Raw genomic sequence first — 26,709 nt, forward strand, 5'->3', positions numbered from 1 at the left:
ATTTTATTAATTTTTAAGTGCTGTATGAAAACTTTTCTCTAATTAGCCAAGTTAGCTAGTTCTTTTACTAACTGAGAATAGGACTAACAGGCAAAATCTAGTTTTAAAAATTCTAGCTGTATATGATTTTACATAGTTGTGATTAAATATCTCATTACATTACAGATATTGCCCTAGGACAGTGACTGACTAAAATAAACTTAATTTCTACTTGGCATTTACCTTCTAATTGTTTAATATTTCATTGTAATATTCTTCACCAACAGCAGAGTTTCTGAGAGACAGTGCATAGCTCAATGTAGATTAGCTACTGGAATTTGTTGAAATGTTTCTGAAATATTTAGAAACTGAGAAAATAATCATAAGAGATTAAGCATAAAATTAGGAAGTTTATATTACTTTCTAATATATTAGAAATGTATCAATTTAGTAGTTGCATTAGTCTGTTCTCATGCTCCTAATAAAGACCTAACCAAGACTTGGTAATTTATAAAGGAAAAAGGTTTAATTGACTCACAGTTCCACATGACTGTGGAGGCCTCACAACCATGGCAAAAGGCAGAGAAGCAAAGTCATGACTTACATGGCAGCAGGCAAGAAAGCATGTGCAGGAGAACTCCCATTTATAAAATCACCAGATCTCGTGAGACTTATTAACCACCATGAGATTGGTAAGGGGGAGTCTGCCCCCATGATTCAATGATCTCCACCTGGCCTCACCCTCAACACATGGAGATTATTACAATTCAAGGTGAGATTTAGGTGGGGACGCAGCCAAACAATATCAATAGTGAAATTAGAAATTTTTTTAGACAAAATGATTTTCCTGAAATATAAAATTAACAATTTCTTTACCTGTTTTGATGTTGTACAGTCAGGAAATATTGCCTACTTTGTTTTAATACGTGCAAGGAAAAATCTGACTTTGTCATTAAGATAGATGTGCAGTTTTTAAGATGAATGGAGTTTCAGTTTTCGAGAGACTGCTAATTATTGAGGTCTATAGGAAACTCAAATAGGAATGGTTGTGGAATTTACGATCGATCGCTCACTCCTTCGCTTGCTTGCTCGCTCACTCATTGACTCAGTCTTTAAGGTTGTTGAATTTATATTCACCTCTGTGTTGCTGTCCCGAATATTTCCTGAGTACTTTGTAGTCATCAACTCAGTGCAGATTTCACATCCTCAAACCTTGCCTTAAATAAAGTAGGTATGAATGCTTCAGGTTAGATGATTGTTCCTTGTAATCTTGAAGCATGTCTAGAAGAAGAGGACTTCTTAAAGTTAGAATTGGGCCAGGAAAGTCCCATAGTCTTTAAACTTGTAGACAAGATAGGTAAGACCTATTTGAGAACATGATCATTATGTTATTTACTGGGCATACTATATGTTCCGCAAATAACTGAGGTAAGCATTTTTTTTTTTTTTTTTCTGAGACAGAGTCTGGCTCTGTCGCCCAGGCTGGAGTGCAGTGGTGCGATCTCGGCTCACTGCAAGCTCCGCCTCCCGGGTTCACGCCATTCTCCTGCCTCAGCCTCCCGAGTACCTGGGACTACAGGCGCCTGCCACCATGCCCAGCTAACTTTTTGTATTTTTAGTAGAGATGGAGTTTCGCCGCGTTAGCCAGGATGGTCTCTATCTCCTGACCTTGTGATTCGCCTGCTTTGGCCTCCCAAAGTGCTGGGATTACAGGCATGAGCCACCGTGTCCAGCCGAGGTAAAAGCATTTCATTAAAGAGGAGATGATGCTCAGAGTGGTAAGGTGTTACTGTTAATGGTTTCCCAGCTAGAGAGTGGCAGAACTGGAATCAAACCTAGGTTGAACTGAGTCCAAAGACTGTGCTTCCATGCTACTTTCCATTTGTGGAGTGAGGAAGTATGCAAATTGGAATAGTAAATGCCTGGGAGATAAGGATGCATATTATCACAGTAAAACAGGCTTCCTCTTTGGAAGCTAGGCTGACTATGAATGTGCTTGCACCATCATAGGTATTGTTAGATAAAAGCATGGGTTTGTATTTACGTGTGAAGAAGACCTTTAGGAACCTAAGACCTGGTTCATGAGTCGATGATGACTCCATTCTGAGGCAGTGTCAGATACCATAATGTGACAGATTGACGCGCAGATTGTGTTACACTATAGAAAATGTGTCCTAATTTGTTGTGAATTTTGTGTGAAAATACGTCCTAACTCATTTCTGTAAAGTGTCTTTAGACTTGAGAGATAATACAGGCACCGATGCCTTGAAAATGTTACTGTGAAGAAGTGTTTCTTCAGACTTTTCATCTACCAGAAGATTTACTATTCTAATCATGCAATTGCACAATAGAAAAATCTGCTACAGGAGAATGGCGTGAACTCAGGAGACGGAGCTTGCAGTGAGCAGAGATCGCGCCACTGCACTCCAGCCTGGACGACAGAGCGAGACTCTGCCTCAAAAAAAAAAAATAAAAAAGGAAAAATCTGCTACAGAGATAGAAAGAACTCTTTAGACAAAGACAAGCTATTTTTCTAAAATTGTGGGATGGAGACCAAGACAGGTCAAAAAAGAAGTTGACTCACTGGTTCACCTTCCAGTAATCGCATCGTCAGCATCTAGCTCTGCCGTGCAGTCTGAGAACACAATTCATCTTGTTGATGCTATTCCTGCTCTTAAACTTGTGCTTGTGCTTTGAGATGAGACTTACTGGTCAGATAGCAATTCAGTTAAATGAATTCAATTTGTTACTCACTCTACAAGCTTTACCTAATTTCATTCTCCACAGGGAGAGACTTCTGGTGGGGATACTTTTGCAGCTTCTCCAAGATGTTTGTCAGGAGAAATTTCCATCCATAGACTGAGGAAAAAGGTCAACAGGACAATGGTCAGTTATGTTCAGAGGAGATTAATGGCTATGTACTTGATTTCCTGGGGAACAAATTCCATCAGAGTGCATAGCAAGATTAGAGGGAGAGCGGAGCCTGTCTTTTCCTCTGTATACCTGGAGTAAGAATTTAGACATCATGTCTCTTCTTCAATAAAGATTGATTTTCAAGTAACTCATTGAAATTCTCTGTGAGTATTGATTAACTTAGAACCTACCTGCCCAGAATGCTTAGAGTTTTAGTTTTATTTCAAATAATAAAAGATTGGAACCAGAAGAATAAATTGCTTTTGTTAATGCAACAGAACTTTTAGAAGCACAGGCAGTTTCCTGTATATTATTAGTGTCTGCCACTAATAAAAATAAATTTGATAAAACCTTTAATTTCTTTATTTGCCTGCTTCACCTTGGTTTAGGGTCTTAGTATATCAGCAGTCAAATTGGATTTAATTGAACTGTTACTTTACTGGAAGGATGCCTGTAGAAAATAGCAAATGGATATGTGGATTTTGATTGCAGATTTTTCTTTTTCCTAAATATGTATTACATTCTTGCCTTAAATTCCCTAACTGGGTGCCTAGGTGTCCCAAGACACTGAAGTAAAGGGGCACCTCAGGATATTTTGAATCATTGAAGGAAACCACAGTATTCAACATCTGTTGGATATTGTATCGACTACTAAAGGTAGTTCACATTTCCAACTTTAGATTGCACTATATTCTTCTTAATTATGTTATCTCACTGAAGATCAGAGGTTCCAGTGATGAAAAACAAGCACAAGCACCTCAGAAAAATCAAGGTGGGGCAGCAAATGAAGGTGGCAGAGTCTCATCTAATTCCAAAGTTTGAGAAGCTCTAATGCCCATGAAGTGCATACCTCACATTGGTCACTGTGAAAATACAATTTTTCTTTCAAGTTATATGTGTTATTTTTCAAATATTTACTTAGTTTTTAGGACATAAATACTTGTTGTTTGGACCTAATCTTAATGAAAAGGTTAGATAATTCTTTTGGCCTATGAAGGGTGCTGAACCAATAAGTTTGGGGTCCTCTGATCTATGCCAACAATGTAGTGGTAGATGAAATCAAAATGGTTTTGAGGCATGACTCTTTATTGACTATTTTTAGCATCACTTTTCCTCATAAAATTACAGCATTCATTTTAATATTCTTGTCAAAGACAAAATTGGTAAATTATATGAAAAATTTATTTAAATATTGTTCATTATGAAGAGTGATGCAATGTTGAGCATGTAATAGGAACTCCAAATATTTGTGGAATTAATGAACAAAAGCGTGTGAATTATATTTAATCACAGAATAATTATTCCAAATTATCAAACTCTTTTCAGTTGTTATTAGACTGGCTGACTTAATCAGAACATCCCAAAGAATTGGGGCCATTTTACAAATAACTGAGTTAAAACAAACAAACACACTCCTATGTTCTCCATTACATCCTAGCATGTCGTTTTGATGCTGGAGAAACAGATGCCTCACGTATGGCTTTACCTTATGCCAAGAGAGATATAACCTTCTATCCGTTTGGGAAAGTGCTAATTCCATCTTCTCCCATCAAAGCAGGAACAGTGTGAAAATATTTACTAAAAATAAAAATTAATGCATGGGAGAGATCAAAATGCAAATTACTTGAAAAGATGTAACATAATAGGGACAGTCTTCCTTCCTAGACCCTGTAGCCCTCAACCTGAAATAGGCCCTATTACTAATGTTTTGTGTATTATGGCAGACAGACTGGGTGATGGCCCCGGTGATTTCCACCTCCTCCATGCAAGCCTCAGTGTAATCCTCTTCCTTTGAGTGTGAGCAGCATCTGTGACTTGCTTCTAAGTAATAAGAGAAGGTCAAGGTGAGGGAATGCCACTTTGGTGGTAACATTACATAAGATTGTAACTTTGGTCTTGCTGCTAGGCTCTCTCAGTAGAACTCCCCTTGCTGGCTTTGATGAAGTAAGCTGCCATTCAGATGTGGAGAGGTCCATGTGGAAGAAATTGAGAGTAACCTCTTGCCAAAAGTCATCAAGGAATGGTGGCCCTGATTCCAAAGACCTGTAAAGAATTGAATCCTGCCAACATTTGTTTGAACTTGGGAATGGAACCTTGCCCAATGGAGCTGCAGATGAGATCCCAGCTCTGACTGACAGCATGATTGTAGCCTTGTGAGAGACACTGAAGCAAAGGACCTAGCTCAGCCAGTTCAGGATTCCTGACCCACAGAAATTGTGAACTAACAAATGAATGTAATTTAGAACTAGTAAGCTTGTGCTAATACTGTTAGACAGCAGAAAATAACTAATACATGTGTCCTTCCAGGAATATTCACAAATGGAATCACATTATGTATACTCTTTGGCAATTTGCCCTTTTTTCTCTTTGAAGAGATTTATTTTAACTTAGATAGAAGGAAAGAGCAAAAAAGTTCATAGGAAATACTCTATTTTCCTGTTCTTCTGAATATTTCTGGACAAGAATGTTACGAACTTTTGGTACATGGAGGGAATGAGTGTTTACTTTTCTCTGTGATTATTCATACAGTAGTCTTCTCTAAAATCTCAAACATTCCATATTTTTTCTTGCTATAAGCCATATCCTCTGACTGGAACATGTCCACCCATACCTCAGTTTTTGGTCATCTGTGCAACTGATGTTTTTTCTTGAGATCTCAGGCCAATCATCACCACTCCTGAGAAGCCCTCCCTGATCTCCTTGATGAGGTCACATTACTTTTTGATAGTAGCCATTCTAATAGGTGTGAGGTGATATCTCATTGTGGTTTTAAATTTTATTTCTCCAATGATAGTGATGTTGAGCATTTTTTATGTGCCTGTTGGCCTTTCGTACATCCTTTTTTTTTTGAGACAGAGTTTTGCTCGTATTGCCCAGGCTGGAGTGGCATGATCTTGGTTCACTGCAACCTCCGCCTCCTGGGTTAAAGCGATTCTCCAGTCTCAGCCTCCCAAGTAGCTGGGAATATAGGTGTGTGGCACCACATCCAGCTAATTTTGTATTTTTAGTAGAGAAAGAGTTTCATCATGTTGGTCAGGCTGATCTCAAACTCCTCACCTCAGGTGATCCACCCACCTTGGCCTCCCAAATTTCTGGGATTACAGGTGTGAGCCACTGTGCCTAGTCTGTATGTCTTATTTTGAGAAATGGCTATTCAAATACTTTACCCATTTAAAAAAAATCGTATTATTTGTTTTATTGCTATTGAGTTTCTTTTATATTTGAGATATTAACCCCCTATCAAATATATGGTTTGCAAGTATTTTCTCCCATTTTGTAGGTTCTGTTTTCACTCTGTTAATGGTTTCTTTAGGTGCGCAGAAGCTTTTTAGTTTGATATAATTCCATTTGTCTACTTTTGTTTTTGTCCCTTTTCTTTTTGGGGTCATATCTTTAAAAAAAAAAAAAAATCATTGCCTGATCAATGTCATGGAGCTTTTCTAAAGATCACTATTAAATTAGTTCCGGGATGGTTTTAGTTTCCAGTATCCAGAAATCTGTACATGTTTGCAGAGCAGATAGTGCTCATATTTGTGTGTGCTGATGTTTACCTCTTCTTCCACTGCAGTAGAGGTGAGGAGGTGTTTCCAATGACATCAGGGAATAAGCACAACTAACCTTAACTTGTCTGTTTCCCTTTCTTCACTCTAGTCCCCCATAGCTCACCTACCTTCTTGTAAGTTACAGAATGGAGAAAATGTTTATATTAGAAAATATTTATATTACAAAATATTTATATTACTTTAGTTATTATACAGAAACAAATAATCTAAATGCTCAGTGGTTGATCTAATAAAGGTTTATTTTTCATTTGCAATCCATGTTTCCACAGGGTTGTTAGGGCACTGAGTCTTGCATTGTCCCTTAGGGACCCAGCCATCACCACCTTCTGGCTCCCCATCTGAATCACTCAGCCTCCTTAGTTTTTCAGTTACCATGATGGAGGAAAGAGAGGGCTGTGGGATTTCATATGGGTTTTTTATTGCCTTAGACTAGAAGCAGCATATATCAATGTCACTTCCACGTCACTGGTAAGAAATGATTGTGTAACTTCACCTAATTGCAAGGAGACTAGGAAATACAGGGGACAATGGAGATCAAATGGAATATTTGGTAAGTATGTCTGCCATAAGGTTCTCTTCCTAACCATCAACAGCAAAGGGATGTTTTTAAGGATATGGCTGAAGTAGATGGTGATATACGTAGAAACTGGAGCATAACTAAGTTCAATGCTAAGTGGGGACATTGTGCTTATAGAAACTGGAGCATAACTAAGTTCAATGCTAAGTGGGGACATTGTGCTTTTATAACATTTGGAGATTTTGTTAAAGATGTAGAAGATTGATTGTGAGCTTTCAGATTTAAAGTCTGATATAGTTTGGATATTTGTCCCTCCAAATCTCATGCTGAAACGTAATCACCGATGTTAGAGGTGGGGCCTGGTGGGAGGTGTTTTGGTCATAGGTGTGATGCCTCATGTCTAAGTGCTGTCCTAATGATAGTGAGTGAGTTCTTGGGAGATCTGTTTGTCTACAAGTGTGGTACCTCCCCCCACAATCTCTCTCTTGCTCCTGCTCAAGCCATGTGATGTGCCTACTCCTGCTTTGCCTTCTGCCATGAGTAAGATCTCTGAGGCCACGCTGAAAGCCAAGCAGATGCCCATACCATGCTTCCTTTACAGCCTGCAGAACCACAAGCCAATTCAACTTCTTTTCCTTATAAATAACCCAGCCTCAGGTATTTCTCTGTAGTAATGCAAGAATGGCCTAACATAAATTCCTAGAAATTGAGTTGTTATAAAACACTAGGGAAAAGATGTATCATCTTTTATATTAATACCCTTGCATTTTTCTTGTCTTTGGATGAGACTCTCTATATATTTTATTTTGATCCACTCATAATGTAAATGAGTGTTAAGATCTCATTAATACTTCTGTTCATCTTATTTCTTTAAGTTTAAATCACCCACTTCAAGTATTAGTGTATAATTTTATCCATACAGCTACTGGCCATTACTGCCATGATTAATTCATTCTTCAGATTGTGGAATAATTATTAATTCATAATTACTACCTTTCAAGGGTTTCTATCGATCACTTTTAAGTCACGGGTTGAAGGCTCCTTAAGAAAACTAAAGGCCACTGGTGTCAAGTGACTCTCCAGTGTTTAATACTTTTACTATTGAACAACAGATACTCCTAGTTATTAATGGATCAGGACTGGAGGATGCAGACATAAGTAAAGAGTGGTCCTGACACATGAGGATTTTAGTTTATGTTAGTGGATCGCAAACCTTGCTGTTTATGATAATTCCTTGGACTGCTTGTTATAAATGTAGTATCTCAGATTACCTGCAAGGATTTGGATTCAGTGAGTCCAGGGTCTACGTTTTAGCAAATACATCCCACAGGACTATGATGTAGGTGACCTACAGGCAACATTTGGTTAAATGATGGCTTACTGGATCACATGAAGTATCATTGTAGTGAGATACCCTTATCCCCATGCCCCATCAATTCCCCTTGCTCCGTCATTTATTCTTATCAGAGGAACGACCTAGTTACTATCCCCTTTCTCTATTTTTAAAATTTGCTTCCTTGCAGAGTCAGTGTTTCTGTCTGCTATATGCCTTGTGGTAAGAAGCCTATCTCTGTGGGATACCTTGAGGCTGTCCAGCTGTGCCAGAGCCTTATGAGTAAATATATTCATTCCATGTAGGGTATTAATAGACCTATATGACTCTGCATATCTCATCAGTGATTCTCAGCTTGAAGATATTTTGGCCACCCATTTCTCCCTAGGGGTACATTTGGCAATGCCCGGAGATATTATTACATTTGAGGGTAGGAGAGGGTGCTATCGGCAACTAGTGGGTAGAGGCCAGGAATGCTGCTAAGCATCCTACAGTACACAGGACAGCAACTACTCCCCTAACAGAGAATTTTTTCTGCCCAATATGTCAGTAGTACCAAGGTGGAGAAACCCTGATCTGAACACTATTCTTCCTGTACGTTCATAAAAAGGTAACATTTCTATCTCTAGTTGTTTGGCTCCTGAGTTTGTCTCTGGTTAGCTGCAGATTTAGGTAGGGAAGAGAATGGCACTATGTATTGGGCCCCCTAAAAGTCCATCAAGAAGGAGTGGGCAGAAGACAGGAGAGAAAGCAGAGGACACCATGAAAACCAGGAAGATCATGTTCTAAAGAGGGCAAAGCCATCAGAGTCACCTGCTTCAGAGAGGTCTAGTGAGGGAGGAACTTAAATATGTATTTAGGACTTAACATCATGACTTCAGTGATCTCCTTTATCAGAGGTACTTGGATGAGAGAATGGAGCAGATTGCCTTGAGGAGTGACTGAGTGGTAAGGAGATGGAGATAGTCAGTGCTGGATTCTCTCTCTCTGGCTCTTGAGGGGAAGCAAGAGAAAGGATGACAACTAGAGGGAAACACAGGAACTGACAACATTAAACATGTTTGTGTAATAAATAGGCTAATAGAGAAGGGATATTTGAAGACCAGATAAAAAAGAGAAATCGTCTGGTGTGAAGTTGCTGAGAAGGTCAGAGAAAGATGAAATTCAGAACATGGTTAGAAGAATCTTCTTTGTTCAGAAGAAGTGATGATGACGATGACGATGTTGGAGAAAGTAAACAAATGGAAATACATTTGTAAAACATGGGCTTGGTTGTGGTCAGGGGAGGAGGGAGATGGAGCAAGTCTTCCTTGATGGTCTCTTTTCTTCTTTGCTGAACTGAAAGGTGATGCCATCTTCTGAGACTTCAGAGAGAAGTGGTACAGTAGGGAGCCCAAAGGGGACAGTAGAAATTTCAAATGGAAATCAAGTGGGAGAAGGAACCAACTAGAGGCCATGGCATCAGCTTTTTTTTTTTAAAACTAGTTCAGAGCTTGGAAGGGAGGTGAATCTACTCACTTCTATTCTACAACAAACTGAAACTGTACATTCCAGGCTGTCACAGTCTGTTGCCCCCAGGAATTGTACTCCTGGTTGTCAGGGCAGGGGGAGACTAATGGGATGGGATAACAATACTGTCACATTCCTGCTTCTTCCTTGCCTCCCATGACCAAATTTCTGGATATATAATCTGGGGAGTCTGAGTTTATCTGGAAACTTAACAACTCTCACATGTGATGTGAATTTGCCCTGCTGCCCTCCCATAGCTGGTACCTTAGCAGAAAACCCATTTCATGTCTAGGAATTGGACCCTGGCAAACAGTATCTGTTGTGTCAGTGATTCAGAAAGGATGATTACTACATGTGATCTTGTTTGCACCCTACCTTGTTTGAATTTCAGTGAGTATTTTCATGGCCCATAGAGACAACAGGATGAAACATTTGAAATAGATGTCATACTGGGATACCCAGGAAAAGGCAGCCCTAAAGGCAACCACCTGCTTCACCTCCTTGCAAGTGTATCTTCTGAATACTTTGCTTCATTGATTTGAGTTTCCGAAATGCTAATGATACTCATCTCTATCCAGAATGCTAGTACAAAGGGAGCATGAATGTTTTCATTTGCATCTCTAAACTCTTGCAAAGGTTGTAAAGTTATTTTACCCACTGGTAAATGTAATAAACAGTGATATTCAGATAGTGCACATTTAAGTTTGCCTTTCCTCTCTACATAAAAGTGCATGCTAATGGCCGCTGGGTAATTAAAATTAAACCACATTCAATAGATAAACAAATTAAAGCAGAGCAAATTGTGTGCATGCTTCTCTAAACAGCACTCACATTATCAGACAGAGAAACCCGAATTATTCCAGGATATTGCAAGAGCTATTGATTTTTTTAAGATAAGAAAGTGTCTTCAGTATCAATAGGTAGTATTTGTTTATAAACTAATTTTTTTGTAATACTGCAGAGATGAAAAAGGAAATTGGATCAAAGCTAGTCAAACCCTACACACTAACCAGGACTTACGAACCTTATCATGATTGCTAGTATTTTTTTTTAACGTTTACTTTTAATTACAAGTTAATACATGCGTTTACTTCCTTTGTAAAATATTACAACATTTCTGATGAACCTCAAATATCCATCTGTTCTTCAAAGGTAACACTTGTTAGTTGTTTGATGTGGACACTTCCAGATGGTTTTTAATGCATTTTAAACACGTATATAATATGTATATATGTGTATGTGTATATATGTAGATATACATACACACACACACACACACACACACACACACACACCCATACGTGTTTTACAGTGTTATATTGTGGGGTTTTTGTTTGCTTATTTTTTGGGGGGATTTCAACATAAATGGAATCATTTTACAAGTGCCTGCCTCTAACATGCGTTTATTACTCAATACTATGTCTTACATATTTCTGATACTGGTACTTTCAAATCTACCTCAATATTTCCCCTATTTCATTTTCTCTTTCTCTTAGTATATTTGTATTAAAGCAACAAATTTCCTTGATTAAAATTCCAGAAAAAATAAAGTCTTATAACAAAATGCCATGGAGTTTTCTGTGCCATGGCTACCAGCTCCATTCCCATGACTCAAAGGCAACCCCTCTGAGTAGTTGCCTGTGGTTATTATCTCCAGATATTTAAATAATATATATACCCATATAATTATTAATGAGTTATTAATGTCGGATACTATATTGACTTCCTGCTTGATGGAACATGATTACCCTTGCTGACACCATTGCTGCCTTTCCTCCCAATCTTTCCCCAATATGATCCTAACATTCCATTAAGTTTCTCTCTTGGCTGTGTTTGTAAATATAATTTAAGTAATTAAACCTCTTCTTGTCTCATCAACTATATATATTATTTCTGGACTCTTTGTAAACTTTGTATGATGGTGATGTGCCCCTCTTTTTAGCTTTCCTTTCCACCCTTCTTTTTAACTTTTAAGTTCAGGGGTCCATGTGCAGGTTTGTTATATTGGTAAACTTGCAACATGGAGGTTTGTTGTGCAGATTATTTTATCACCCTGGTATTAAGCCTGGTACCCATTAGTTGTTTTTCCTGATCCTCTCTCCCTCCTCTGACAGAACACTCTCCAAAAGGCCCTAGTGTGTGTTGTTCTCCTCTATGTGTCCATGTGTTCTCATCATTTAACTCCCACTTAAAAGTGAGAACATGTGGTATTTGGTTTTCTATTCCTGTGTTAGTTTGCTAAGGATAGTGGCTTCACTCCATCCACGTGTCTACAAAAGAGATGATCTTGTTCTTTTTCTATGGCTGCATAGTATTCTGTGGTATATATGTACCACGTTTTCTTAATCCAGTCTATTATTGATAGACATTTAGGTTGATTCTATTAGCATGCACATTTAAGCCATTAGCGTGCACATTTAGGTTGATTCTTCCCCATTGTGAATAGTGATGCAATAAACATATGCATGCATGTGTGTTTATAATAGAATGATTTGTATTCCTTTGGATACATACCCAGTAATGGAATTTATGTCTTTAGGTCTTTGAGGAATCACCACACTGTCTTTCACAATGGTTGAACTGATTTACACTCACACCAACAGTGTATAAGCATTCCTTTTCTTCACAACCACGACAGCATCTGTTATTTTTTGACTTTTTAATAGTAGCCATCCTGACTGGTGTTAGATCATACCTCATTGTGGTTTTGATTTGCATTTCTCTAATGATCAGTGATGTTCAGCTTTTTTCCATGTGATTGTTGGCCACATGTTTGTCTTCTTTTAAATAGTGTTCATGTCCTTTGCCTACTTTTTTATGGGATCGTTTGTTTTATTCTTTGTAAATTTAATTTCCTTATAGATGCTGGATCTCAGACCTTTGTCAGATGCATGGTTTGCAAAAGTTTCTCCCACACTGTACGTTGTCTGTTTACTCTGTTGATAGTTTCTTTTGTTGTGCAGAAGCTCTTTAATTAGATACCATTTGTCAATTTTTGCTTTTTTGGCAATTGCTATTGGTGTCTTCATCATGAAATCTTTGCCTATGCCTATGTCCAGAATGGTATTGCCTAGGTTGTCTTCCAGAGTCTTTATAGTTTTGGGTCTTACATTTAAGTCTTTAATCCATCTTGAGTTAATTTTTGCACATGGTGTAAGGAAGGGGTCCAGTTTCAATTTTCTGCATATGGTTAGCTAGTTCTTTCAGTACCATTTATTGAATAGGGAGTACTTTCCCCATTGCTTGTTTTTCTCAGGTTTGTTGAAGATCAGATAGTTGTAGATGTGCAGTCTTATTTCTAGGTTCTCTGTTCTGTTCTATTGTTCTGTGTGTCTGTTCTTGTACCAATACCACGCTGTTTTGGCTACTGTTGCCCTGTATTATAGTTTGAAGTCAGGTAGCATGATGCCTACGGTTTTGTCCTTTTTGCTTAGGATTGCCCTGGCTATTTGTGCTCTTTTTTTGGATCCATATGAATTTTAAAACAGTTTTTTTTTCTAGACCTATGAAGAATGTTAATGGTAGTATAATGAGGATACCATGAATCTATAAATTGCTTTGGGAGGTATGGCCATTTTCACAATATTGATTCTTCTTATCCATGAGCATGAAATATTTTTCTATTTGTGTCATCTCTAATTCCTTTGAGCAGTGTTTTGTGTTCTCCTTGTATAGACCTTTCACCTCCCTAGTTAACTATATTCCTAGATATTTTATTCTTTTTGTGGCTGTTGTAAATGGAAGTTTTGTTCATGATTTGGCTCTTGGCTTGCTTGTTGGTATGTAGGAATGCTAGTAATTTTTGCACACTGATTTTGTGTCTTGAGCCTTTGCTGAAGTTATCAGCTTAAGAAGCTTTTGGGCTAGGTCGATAGGGTTTTCTAGATATAGGATCATGTCATCTGCAAACAGGGATAGCCTGACTTCCTCTCTACCTATTTGAGTACGCTTTATTTCTTTCTCTTGCCTGATTGCCCAGGCCAGAACTTCCAATAATACGTTGAATAGGAGTGGAAAGAGAGGGCATTCTTGTCTTGTGCCAGCTTTCAAGGGGAATGCTTCCATCTTTTGCCCATTCAGTATGATGTTGACTATGGGTTTGTCATAGGTGGCTCTTACTATTTTGAGGTATGTTCCTTCCATACCTAGTTTATTGAGAGTTTTTAACATGGATGGATGTTGAATTTTATCAAAAGCCTTTTGCTGCTTCTATTGAGATAATCATGTGATGTTTGTCTTTAGTTCTGTTTACATGATGAATCACATTTATTGATTTGTATATGTTGAACTAATCTTGCATCCTTGGAATGAAGCCTATTTGATTGTGGGGGATAAGCTTTGTGATGTGCTGCTGGATTCAGTTTGCCAATATTTGTTGAGGAGTTTTGCATTGATGTTCAAGGATATTGGCCTGAAGTTTTCATTTATGTTGTATCTCTGCCAGGTTTTGGTATCAGGATGATGCTGGCCTCATAGAATGAGTTAGGGAGCATTCCTTCTTTTCAATTTTTTGGAATAGTCTTAGCAGGAATTGGTACCAGCTCTTCTTTGTATATCTGGTAGAATTCAGTTGTGAATTCATCTGGTCCTGGGCATTTTTTCATTGGTAGGTATTTATTGCCTTAATTTCAGAACTCGTTATTGGTCTGCTCAATTTCTTCCTAGTTCAGTCTTGGGAGGATATCTGTGCCCAAGAATTGATCTATTTCTTCTAGATTTTCTAGTTTATGTGTATAGAGGTGTTCATAATATTCTGATGGTTGTTTGTATTTCTGTGGGGTAAGTGGTAATATCCCCCTTATCATTTCTGATGGTGTTTATTTGAATCTTCTCTCTTTTCTTTGTTACTTTAGCTAGCGGTCTGTCTATTTTATTAATGTTTTCAGCAAATGAGCTTCTGTCATTATCGATCTTTTGAATGATTTTAATTTCTCTGTCTCCTTCAGTTCAGATCTGATCTTGGTTATTTCTTTTCTTCTGCTAAGCTTTGGGATTTATTTGCTCTTGGTTCTCTAGTTCTTCTAGTAGCAATGTTAGGTTGTTTACTTGAGATCTTTCTAACTTTTTGATGTGGGCATTTAGTGCTATAAATTTCTCTCTTAATACTGCCTTCCCTGTGTTTCAGAGATTATGGTACATTGTATCTTTGTTCTTACTAGTTTCAAAGAACTTCTTGAGTTCTGCCTTAATTTCATCATTTACCGAAAAGTCATTCAGGAGAAGGTTATTTGATTTCCATGCAATTTTATGGTTTTGAGTGGATTACTTAGTCTTGATTTCTAATTTGATTGGGCTGTGGTCTTAGAGACTGTTTTTTATAATTCCAGTTCTTTTGCATTTGCTGAGGAGTGTTTTACTTCTGATTTTGTGATCAATTTTAGAGTAAGTGCCATGTGGCAATGAGAAGAATGTATATTCTGTTGGTTTGGGGTCAAGAGTTCTATAGATATGTATCAGGTCAATTTGATCCAGTGCTGAGTTCATGTCCTGAGTATCTTTGCTAATTTTCTGCCTTGATGATCTGTCCAATATTGTCAGTGGAGTGTGAAAGTCTCCCACTCCTATTGTGTGGGAGTCTAAGTCTGTTTGAGGGTCTCTAAGAACTTGCTTTATGAATCTGGGTGCTCCTGTGTTGGGTGCATATATATTTAGGATCATTAGATCTTCTTGTTGAACTGAACCCTTTATTATTATGCAATGCCTTTCTCTGTCTTTTTACATCTTTATTGGTTTGAAATCTGTTTTGTCAGATGTGTTGCAACCCCTGCCTTTTTCTGTTTTCCATTTGCTTGGTAGGTTTTTCTTCATTGCTTTATTTTGAGTTTATGTGTGTCATTGCATGTAAGACGGGTCCTTTGAAGCCAGCATACCAATGGGTCTTGGTTCTGTATGCATCTTGCCACTCTGTATCTTTTAATTGGGGGCATTTATCCCATTTACATTTAAGGTTAGTATTGATATGTGTGGATTTCATCCTGTCCTCATGATATTAGCTGGTTATTTTGCAGACTTGTTTGTGTGGTTGCTTCATAGTGTCACTGGTCTGTATATTTCAGTGTGTTTTTGTAGTGGCAGCAATCATCTTTTCTTTCCATATTTAGTGCTTCTATCAGGAGCTCTTGTAAGGCACATCTGGTGGTAATGAATTCCCTCAGCATTTACTTCTTTGAAAAGGATCTTATTTTTCCTTCACTTATGAGGCTTAGTTTGGCCAGATATGAAATTCTAGGTCGGAATTTTTTTTCTTTAAGAATGTTGAATGTTGACCTCCAATCTCTTCTGGCTTGTAGGGTTTCTGCTGCAATGTCCACTGTTAGTCTGATAGGCTTTCCTTTGTAGGTGACCTGGCCTTTCTCTCTAGCTGCCCTTAACATTGTTTCTTCCATTTTGAGCTTGGCAAATCTTATGGTTATATGTCTTGGGGATGATCTTCTTGTGTGGGGATGATGAGCTTCTCATGGAGTATCTTACTGGGGTTCCCTGCATTTCCTGAATGTTGTCCTGTTTAGCTAGGTAAGGGAAGTTCTGATGAATAACGTCCTGAAACATGTTTTCCAAATTGTTTCCACTCTCCCCATCTCTTTCAGGTACACCAATGAGTCATAGATTCAATTTCTTTACATAATCCCATATTTCTCAGTGATTTTTTTCTTTCCTTTGCATTCCTTTTTCTCTCTTCTGGTCTGCCTGTCTTATTTCAGAAAGACAGCCTTTAAGCTCTGAGACTCTTTTCTCTGCTTGGTCTGTTCTGCTGCTAATACTTGTGATTGCATTGTGAAGTTCTTGTAGTGTGTTTTTCAGCTCTGTCATGTCACTTACATTCTTCCCTATACTGGCTATTTTGTCTCTCAGCTCCTGTAATGTTCTGTCATAATTTTTAGCTTCCTTGCATTGGGTTATGATGTACTGCTCTAGCTTAGTGAAGTTTGTTCTTGTCCATATTCTGAATTCTGTTTCTGTCACTTCAGGCATTTCAGCCTCAGCCTAGTGCTAAACACTTGATGGAGAGGCGATGCGGTTTTTGGAAGAAAGAGGGCACTCTGGCTTTTTGAGTTTTCGGCATTCTTGTGCAGATTCTTTCTCACTTTTGCATATTTGTGGGGTTATCTACTTTCAGTCTTTGAGGTTGCTGAGCTTTGAATTTATTTTGTTTCCTTTTAACAGGCTGGCCACTTTTGTGTAGGGCTACTGTGGTTTGCTGGGGGTCCATTGCAGTCTCTAGTTGCCTCAGATTTTCCAGTACCTGGAGGTATCACCAGTGAGGTCTGTGAAACAGCCTGCCCCTTCCTCTGAGAGCTCCATCCCAGGAGATAATGATCTGTTGCCAGCTTGAAGGCAACTGTATGAAGTGCCTGGAGACCCTGCTTGGGATGTCTCACCCAGTGAGGAGGAATGGGATTGGGGACCCTTTAAAAATGCAGTCTGGCAACGCTTTTGTAGAGCAGCTGTGCTGTGCTGGGGTACTGCTTTTACCCCCGGTTGGCTTGGGCTCTCCAAAGCCCAAAGGCTGGAAGGGCTATGTCACCCTAATGGCAAATATGGTGGCCTGCCCCTCTATCTGGGAGCTGTGTCTTAGGAAGTTTTGAAATCTCTGTTGGCCAGAGAATACCGGCAGGGGTGGCTGGAGGCCCCAGTTGGGAGGTCCTGCCCAGTGAGGAGGGATGGATTGGGGACCCACTTAAAGAAGCAGTCTGGCTATGTTTTGGCAGAGCAGTTGTGCTATGCTGGGGCATCCCTTTCACCCCTGGTTGGTTTGGACTCTCCAAAGCCTGTGGGCTGAAGCATCTGAGTTGCCCAAACAGCAAAGATGGTGGTCCACACCTCCCCCTGGGAACTCTGTCCCAGGGAGAATTCAAATATCTGTCAGCTGGAGAACACCAGTGGCCTTTCCACTCTTCCAATTTATTTTATTATAATCCATACCCTTTAAAATGTTAAGTTGGAATATGTGCCTCATTTACAAGCTGAATCTAAACATGGAAAAATCAACACATGGCATTTACATTATTATGACTACACAGACATTCTGTATACAAAGTATATTATCTATACTTTTAAAATGTAACTTTCAGTTTTTGTTTCTTATTGTTCTTTTTTTTTCACTTATTATGCTTTTTGTTATAAACATTTGATTTTATTTTTAAAATTACCTTAAAAATGTATTAAATTATATTGTTTATTCCTTTCTTTTTTTTTTTCTTTTTTATTATACTTTAGGTTTTAGGGTACATGTGCACAATGTGCAGGTTTGTTACATATGTATCCATGTGCCCTGTTGATTTCCTGCACCCATTAACTCCTCATTTAGCATTAGGTATATCTCCTAATGCTGTCCCTCCCCCCTCCCCCCACCCCACAACAGTCCCCGGAGTGTGATGTTCTCCTTCCTGTGTCCATGAGTTCTCTTTGTTCAATTCCCACCTATGAGTGAGAACATGCGGTGTTTGGTTTTTTGTCCTTGCGATAGTTTACTGAGAATGATGTTTTCCAGTTTCATCCATGTCCCTACAAAGGACACGAACTCATCATTTTTTATGGCTGCATAGTATTCCATGGTGTATATGTGCCACATTTGCTTAATCCAGTCTATTGTTGTTGGACATTTGGGTTGGTTCCAACTCTTTGCTATTGTGAATAGTGCCGCAATAAACATACGTGTGCATGTGTCTTTATAGCAGCATGATTTATAGTCCTTTGGGTATATACCCAGTAATGGGATGGCTGGGTCAAATGGTATTTCTAGTTCTAGATCCCTGAGGAATCGCCACACTGACTTCCACAATGGTTGAACTAGTTTCCAGTCCCACCAACAGTGTAAAAGTGTTCCTATTTCTCCACATCCTCTCCAGCACCTGTTGTTTCCTGCTTTTTTAATGATGGCCATTCTAACTGGTGTGAGATGGTATCTGACTGTGGTTTTGATTTGCATTTCTCTGATGGCCAGTGATGATGAGCATTTCTTCATGTGTTTTTTGGCTGCATAAATGTCTTCTTTTGAGAAGTGTCTCTTCATGTCCTTTGCCCACTTTTTGATGGGGTTGTTTGTTTTTTCCTTGTAAATTTGTTTGAGTTCATTGTAGATTCTGGATATTAGCCCTTTGTCAGATGAGTAGGTTGCAAAAATTTTCTCCCATTCTGTAGGTTGCCTGTTCACTCTGATGGTAGTTTCTTTTGCTATGCAGAAGCTCTTTAGTTTAATGAGATCCCATTTGTCAATTTTGGCTTTTGTTTCCATTGCTTTTGGTGTTTTAGACATGAAGTCCTTGCCCACGCCTATGTCCTGAATGGTATTGCCTAGGTTTTCTTGTAGGATTTTAATGGTTTTAGGTCTAACATGTAAGTCTTTAATCCATCTTGAATTAATTTTTGTATAAGGTGTAAGGAAGGGATCCAGGTTCAGCTTTCTACATATGGTTAGCCAGTTTTCCCAGCACCATTTATTAAATAGGGAATCCTTTCCCCATTTCTTGTTTTTGTCAGGTTTGTCAAAGATCAGATAGTTGTAGCTATGCGGCATCATTTCTGAGGGCTCTGTTCTGTTCCATTGATCTATGTCTCTGTTGTGGTACCAGTACCATGCTGTTTTAGTTACTGTAGCCTTGTAGTATAGTTTAAAGTCAGGTAGCGTGATGCCTCCAGCTTTGTTCTTTTGGCTTAGGATTGACTTGGCGATGCGGGCTCTTTTTTGGTTCCATATGAACTTTAAAGTAGTTTTTTCCAATTCTGTAAAGAAAGTCATTGGTAGCTTGATGGGGATGGCATTGAATCGATAAATTACCTTGGGCAGTATGGCCATTTTCATGATATTGATTCTTCCAACCCATGAGCATGGAATGTTCTTCCATTTGTTTGTATCCTCTTTTATTTCATTGAGCAGTGGTTTGTAGTTCTCCTTGAAGAGGTCCTTCACATCCCTTGTAAGTTGGCTTCCTAGGTATTTTATTCTCTTTGAAGCAATTGTGAATGGGAGTTCACTCATGATTTGGCTCTCTGTTTGTCTGTTATTGGTGTATAAGAATGCTTGTGATTTTTGTACATTGATTTTGTATCCTGAGACTTTGCTGAAGTTGGTTATCAGCTTGAGGAGATTTTGGGGTGAGACAATGGGGTTTTCTAGATATACAATCATGTCATCTGCAAACAGGGACAATTTGACTTCCTCTTTTCCTAGTTGAATACCCTTTATTTCCTTCTCCTGCCTGATTGCTCTGGCCAGAACTTCCAGCACTATGTTGAATAGGAGTGGTGAGAGAGGGCATCCCTGTCTTGTGCCAGTTTTCAGAGGGAATGCTTCCAGTTTTTGCCCATTCAGTATGATATTGGCTGTGGGTTTGTCATAGATGGCTCTTATTATTTTCAGATACGTCCCATCAATACCTAATTTATTGAGAGTTTTTAGCATGAAGGGTTGTTGAATTTTGTCAAAGGCCTTTTCTGCATCTATTGAGATAATCATGTGGTTTTTGTCTTTGGTTCTGTTTATATGCTGGATTACATTTATTGATTTGCATATGTTGAACCAGCCTTGCATCCCAGGGATGAAGCCCACTTGATCATGGTGGATAAGCTTTTTGATGTGCTGCTGGATTCAGTTTGCCAGTATTTTATTGAGGATTTTTGCATCAATGTTCATCAAGGATATTGGTCTGAAATTCTCTTTTTTGGTTATGTCTCTGCCAGGCTTTGGTATCAGGACGATGCTGGCTTCATAAAATGTGTTAGGGAGGATTCTCTCTTTTTCTATTGATTGGAATAGTTTCAGAAGGAATGGTACCAGTTCCTCCTTGTACCTCTGGTAGAATTCAGCTGTGAATCCATCAGGTCCTGGACTCTTTTTGGTTGGTAAGCTATTGATTATTGCCACAATTTCAGAACCTGTTATTGGTCTATTCAGAGATTCAACTTCTTCCTGGTTTAGTCTTGGGAGGGTGTATTTGTCAAGGAATTTATCCATTTCTTCTAGATTTTCTAGTTTATTTGCATACAGGTGTTTGTAGTATTCTCTGATGGCAGATTGTATTTCTGTGGGATCGGTGGTGATATCCCCTTTTTCATTTTTTATTGCATCTATTTTATTCTTCTCTCTTTTTTTCTTTATTAGTCTTGCTAGCAGTCTATCAATTTTGTTGATCTTTTCAAAAAACCAGCTCCTGGATTCATTAATTTTTTGAAGGGTTTTTTGTGTCTCTATTTCCTTCAGTTCTGCTCCGATTTTAGTTATTTCTAGCCTTCTGCTAGCTTTTGAATGTGTTTGCTCTTGCTTTTGTAGTTCTTTTAATTGTGATGTTAGGGTGTCAATTTTGGATCTTTCCTGATTTCTCTTGTGGGCATTTAGTGCTATAAATTTCCCTCTACACACTGCTTTGAACGTGTCCCAGAGATTCTGGTATGTTGTGTCTTTGTTCTCGTTGGTTTCTAAGAACATCTTTATTTCTGCCTTCATTTCATTATGTACCCAATAGTCATTCAGGAGCAGGTTGTTCAGTTTCCATGTAGTTGTGCGGTTTTGAGTGAGTTTCTTAATCCTGAGTTCTAGTTTGATTGCACTGTGGTCTGAGAGACAGTTTGTTATAATTTCTGTTGTTTTACATTTGCTGAGGAGAGCTTTACTTCCAACTATGTGGTCAATTTTGGAATAGGTGTGGTGTGGTGCTGAAAAAAATGTATATTCTGTTGATTTGGGGTGAAGAGTTCTGTAGATGTCTATTAGGTCCTCTTTATATAGAGCTGAGTTCAATTCCTGGATATCCTTGTTAACTTTCTGTCTCGTTGATCTGTCTAATGTTGACAGTGGGGTGTTAAAATCTCCCATTATTATTGTGTGGGAGTTTAAGTCCTTTTGTAGGTCACTCAGGACTTGCTTTATGAATCTGGGTGCTCCTGTGTTGGGTGCATATATATTTAGGATAGTTAGCTCTTCTTGTTGAATTGATCCCTTTACCATTATGTAATGGCCTTCTTTGTCTCTTTTGATCTTTGTTGGTTTAAAGTCTATTTTATCAGAGACTAGGATTGCAACCCCTGCCTTTTTTTGTTTTCCAGTTGCTTGATAGATCTTCCTCCATCCCTTTATTTTGAGTCTATGTGTGTCTCTGCACGTGAGATGGGTTTCCTGAATACAGCACACTGATGGGTCCTGACTCCTTATCCAGTTTGCCAGTCTGTGTCTTTTGATTGGAGCATTTAGCCCATTTACATTTAACGTTAATATTGTTATGTGTGAATCTGATCCTGTCATTATGATGTTAGTTGGTTATTTTGCTCGTTAGTTGATGCAGTTTCTTCCTAGCCTCGATGGTCTTTACAATTTGGCATGTTTTTGCAGTGGCTGGTACCGGTTGTTCCTTTCCATGTGTAGTGCTTCCTTCAGGAGCTCTTCTAGGGCAGGCCTGGTGGTGACAAAATCACTCAGCGTTTGCTTGTCTGTAAAGTATTTTATTTCTCCTTCACTTATGATGCTTAGTTTGGCTGGATATGAAATTCTGGGTTGAAAATTCTTTTCTTTAAGAATGTTGAATATCGGCCCCCACTCTCTTCTGGCTTGTAGAGTTTCTGCCCAGAGATCAGCTGTTAGTCTGATGGGCTTCCCTTTGTGGTTAACCCGACCTTTCTCTCTGGCTGCCCTTAACATTTTTTCCATCATTTCAACTTTGGTGAATCTGACAATTATGTGTCTTGGAGTTGCTCTTCTCGAGGAGTATCTTTGTGGCGTTCTCTGTATTTCCTGAATCTGAATGTTGGCCTGCCTTGCTAGATTGGGGAAGTTCTCCTGGATAATATCTTGCAGAGTGTTTTCCAACTTGGTTCCATTCTCCCCGTCATTTTCAGGTACACCAGTCAGACGTAGGTTTGGTCTTTTCACATAGTCCCAAATTTCTTGGAGGCTTTGTTCATTTCTTTTTATTCTTTTTTCTCTAAACTTCCCTTCTCTCTTCATTTCATTCATTTCATTTTCCATCAGCGATACCCTTTCTTCCAGTTGATCGCATCTGCTACTGAGGCTTCTGCAATCTTCGCGTAGTTCTCGAAACTTGGCTTTCAGCTCCATCAGCTTCTTTAAGCCCTTCTCTCCATTGGTTATTCTAGTTATCCATTCTTCTAATTTTTTTTCAAAGTTTTTAACTTCTTTGCTATTGTTTTGAATTTCCTCTCGTAGCTCAGAGTAGTTTGATCGTCTGAAGCCTTCTTCTCTCAACTCGTCAAAGTCATCCTCCATCCAGCTTTGTTCCGTTGCTGGTGAGGAACTGCGTTCCTTTGGAGGAGGAGAGGTGCTCTGCTTATTAGAGTTTCCAGTTTTTCTGCTCTGTTTTTTCCCCATCTTTGTGGTTTTATCTACTTTTGGTCTTTGATGATGGTGATGTACAGATGGGTTTTTGGTGTGGATGTCCTTTCTGTTTGTTAGTTTTCCTTCTACCAGACAGTACCCTCAGCTGCATGTCTGTTGGAGTTTACTAGAGGTCCACTCCAGACCCTGTTTGGCTGGGTGTCAGCAGCAGTGGCTGCAGAACAGCGGATTTTCGTGAGACCACAAATTCAGCTGTCTGATAGTTCCTCTGGAAGTTTTGTCTCAGAGGAGTACCCGGCCCAGTGAGGTGTCAGTCTGTCCCTACTGGGGGGGTGCCTCCCAGTTAGGCTGCTCAGGGGTGAGGGACCCACTTTAGGAGGCAGTCTGTCCGTTCTCAGATCTCCAGCTGCGTGCTGGGAGAACCATTACTCACTTCAAAGCTGTCAGTCAGACAGGGACATTTAAGTCTGTGGAGGTTCCTGCTGAGTTTTTGTTTGTCTTTGCCCTGCCCCCAGAGGTGGAGCCTACCGAGGTAGGCAGGCCTCCTTGAGCTGTGGTGGGCTCCACCCAGTTCAAGCTTCCTGGCTGCTTTGTTTACCTAAGCAAGCCTGGGCAATGGCGGGCGCCCCTCCGCCAGCCTCGCTGCCACCTTGCAGCTTGATCTCAGAGTGCTGTGCTAGCAATCAGTGAGACTCCATGGGCATAGGACCCTCCGAGCCAGGTGCAGGACACCGTCTCCTAGTGTGCCGTTTTCTAGGCCCTTTGGAAAAGCGCAGTATTAGGATGGGACTGACCAGATATTCCAGGTGCCGTCTGTTACCCCTTTCTTTGACTAGGAAAGGGAACTCCCTGACCCCTTGCACTTCCCGAGTGAGGCAATGCCTCGCCCTGCTTAGGCTTGTGCACAGTGCACTTCACCGACTGTCCTGCACCCACTGTTTGGCACTCCCTAGTGAGATGAAACTGGTACCTCAAGCAGAAACGCAGAAATCACCCGTCTTCTGTGTCGCTCAGGCTGGGAGCTGGAGACTGGAGCTGTTCCTATTTGGCCATCTTTGCTTCACCGTTTCTTATTGTTCTTGTTTTCTTACATTATTTGCCTTTATATTCTCTCTATATATATTTTTAAAAAACTCCTTTCAATAAAATATTTTTGGATTCTTCTTTCCCAGAGATTTTCTGCTCAGGGCCATCCATTCTGTTGTTCCAGTAAGAACTATTGTTCTCCAGGCCTGTCACCCAGCTTTTATCGTGGGACACTTTACTGCTTCTGTAGAATCTTTCTTTTATTTCTTATTCCCATATACTTTTGCTCCAGGATATGTTCAGGTAACTTACTGAGAAATGGTATGTGAAGTGTAAATTTTCTGGACATGCACAAAAATATATTTATCCTCAAATTTAATTGTTAATGTGTTTGCATAAAAATTCAAGTTTGAAAATTATTTTCCCTTGCAATAATGAAGGCATGTTGTATTCGAGCAATCTAAAGACAATCAGCTTATTTCAATGTCAGTGACCTTTTTTTTTTTAAAAGAAAAAAACCCTACATGAAAGCTTTTAGCATCTTTATTCTTTGTATTGTAAAACTTTACAGATATTTGCCTGAGTACAGGTGTTTTTCATTTAATATGGGCCTTTCAAATTTGGAGTCTTATGGAAATTTTCTTGTATTATTTCCTAGAGAATTTTTCTTTCATTTGTCTCTGTTATCTTTTGTTTTCTAAAATTGCTGTTAGATTGGAATGTCTGATGTTTGAGATATATGAATTAAGTGTTCCTTTTTTTTTTTCTTCATTTATCTGCCTTTAATTCTCCTTCTTGGGATATATCTTGACTTTATTTTCAAACTGTCCACTGATTTTTTTCTAACTTGACAATATATTTTCAACATGTAAGAATTTCTAGCTTTTTACTGACTTTTCTTTTTTAAGTAATCTTTTACTATTTTACAGATAAAATAACATCTTGAGATTTCTGAGGATAATAATTAGAGATTTAAAAAAATTGTTTCATTCCCTTAAATTATTCTTTCCCTCTGGCATCATATTTCTTTTCTTTTCTTTTTTTAGAATCTTTGTCTTTTCTTTGGAAATTTTCTTCAGATACCAGGTAATCTTTAGGTATCCTTTTATCCTTTAAGGATGAGAGTATAAAAGGCTGTTTGGGGAGCTCTGTGTATATAGGCAGAAGCTTGTCCCTTGGAGGCCTCTGCTTTAGGACAATTGCTGAGAATTTTCAATGCCAGGATGTGAATGTGTTTTGTTTGTGGACATCCCGTGAGGAGACAGATGACAAGCTGCTCTGTGTGCAGCAAGGCTGGTAGGTATTTAGCAGTATGTCCTCACAGGACCGCTTGCTTGGGAGGGCCCTGCCTTTGGTTTAATGCTCTGTGTTCTTGGTCTTGAAATTACTAATCATTTTAACTTAAATTTTTTCTTGTAAGTCAAGTCCAAGGGGACAGTGGAGCACGTTAACATGATTTTTCACAAAACTTGATGAACTGATTCTAAACTTCATGGAGAAAACTAAATGCACAAGAATATGCAAGACCCTTTGGGTTGAAGTTGCAAGTCTTGGGCAGGCTCCATTTTCCCCTTGGACTTGACAATCTCCAAATAATATGTTAATGTCAGTGCTTCCACTGGAAGCACTAGAAGCACTGAAATTAACATATCTGGAGACTGTTGACATCTTTATTTTAATGAGCATGGTATATCTCTCTATTCAGGTCTTTGTTTTAATGTTTAAAAAACATATTTCTGAGAGTTTTTTCGTAGATAAATGTCTTGCTCATATTTGTGTAGTTTTATTCCTACCTAGTTATTTTATAGTAGTTCCTATTATATATGACATTTTTTTCCTATTACATTTTCTAGTTCATGGTTTTTGGAAAACCATGGATTTTTGCTTGCTGATCTTGTATTTGGCAACTTTATTTTTGTTCTTCAACTACTTTTTAAGCTGATTCTCTTGCTGATAGGTCTTCAACTAGTGTACCTACCCAGATCTTCTTTTTTAACAATTTGCTTGTCATTTCCATTAAGAGGTAGCAAACCCTTTTGAAGTTTACTGTGACTAGAATTCCCTATCAAGGACATCATGATTAACATGCCTGCCCTCACTCCCAGATCAATTCCAAAAGTACTTACCCGGGGGATAAGTTTTGTCAGTGCATTGATATGGTGAGAATAATTCAATCCGTAAATTATGTTTAGAAATACTCAGTCTATCCATCCTGTCAAAAGATATTTGAAATAGATGTTTTTCTGTGGCTCTTGACAAGTTACATTGACCAAATATTTTTGTTTAAATTTGGTGCACTTGGTGTAAATATTTATATGAAATTAATTTATGTTAGTGCCTTTGATGACTTGGCTCTGGGAATGGGGTGGCCAGATGAATTACAGGATACCTAGTTAAATCTGAGTGTAGAAAAAATAACTTTTAGTGAAACTATGTGCCATGCAATATTGAGGACATATTTATTCCATGTAGTATTTGGAACATCAGTATGGTTTGGCCATGTGTCCCCACCTGAATCTTGTCTTGAATCATACTCCCACAATTTGCACATGTTGTGGGAGGGACCCAGTGGGAGATAATATGA

This window comes from Hylobates moloch, unplaced genomic scaffold, assembly GCF_009828535.3.
Source record: "Hylobates moloch isolate HMO894 unplaced genomic scaffold, HMol_V3 SCAFFOLD_15, whole genome shotgun sequence".
In the NCBI taxonomy this organism is placed as follows: Eukaryota; Metazoa; Chordata; class Mammalia; order Primates; family Hylobatidae; genus Hylobates; species Hylobates moloch.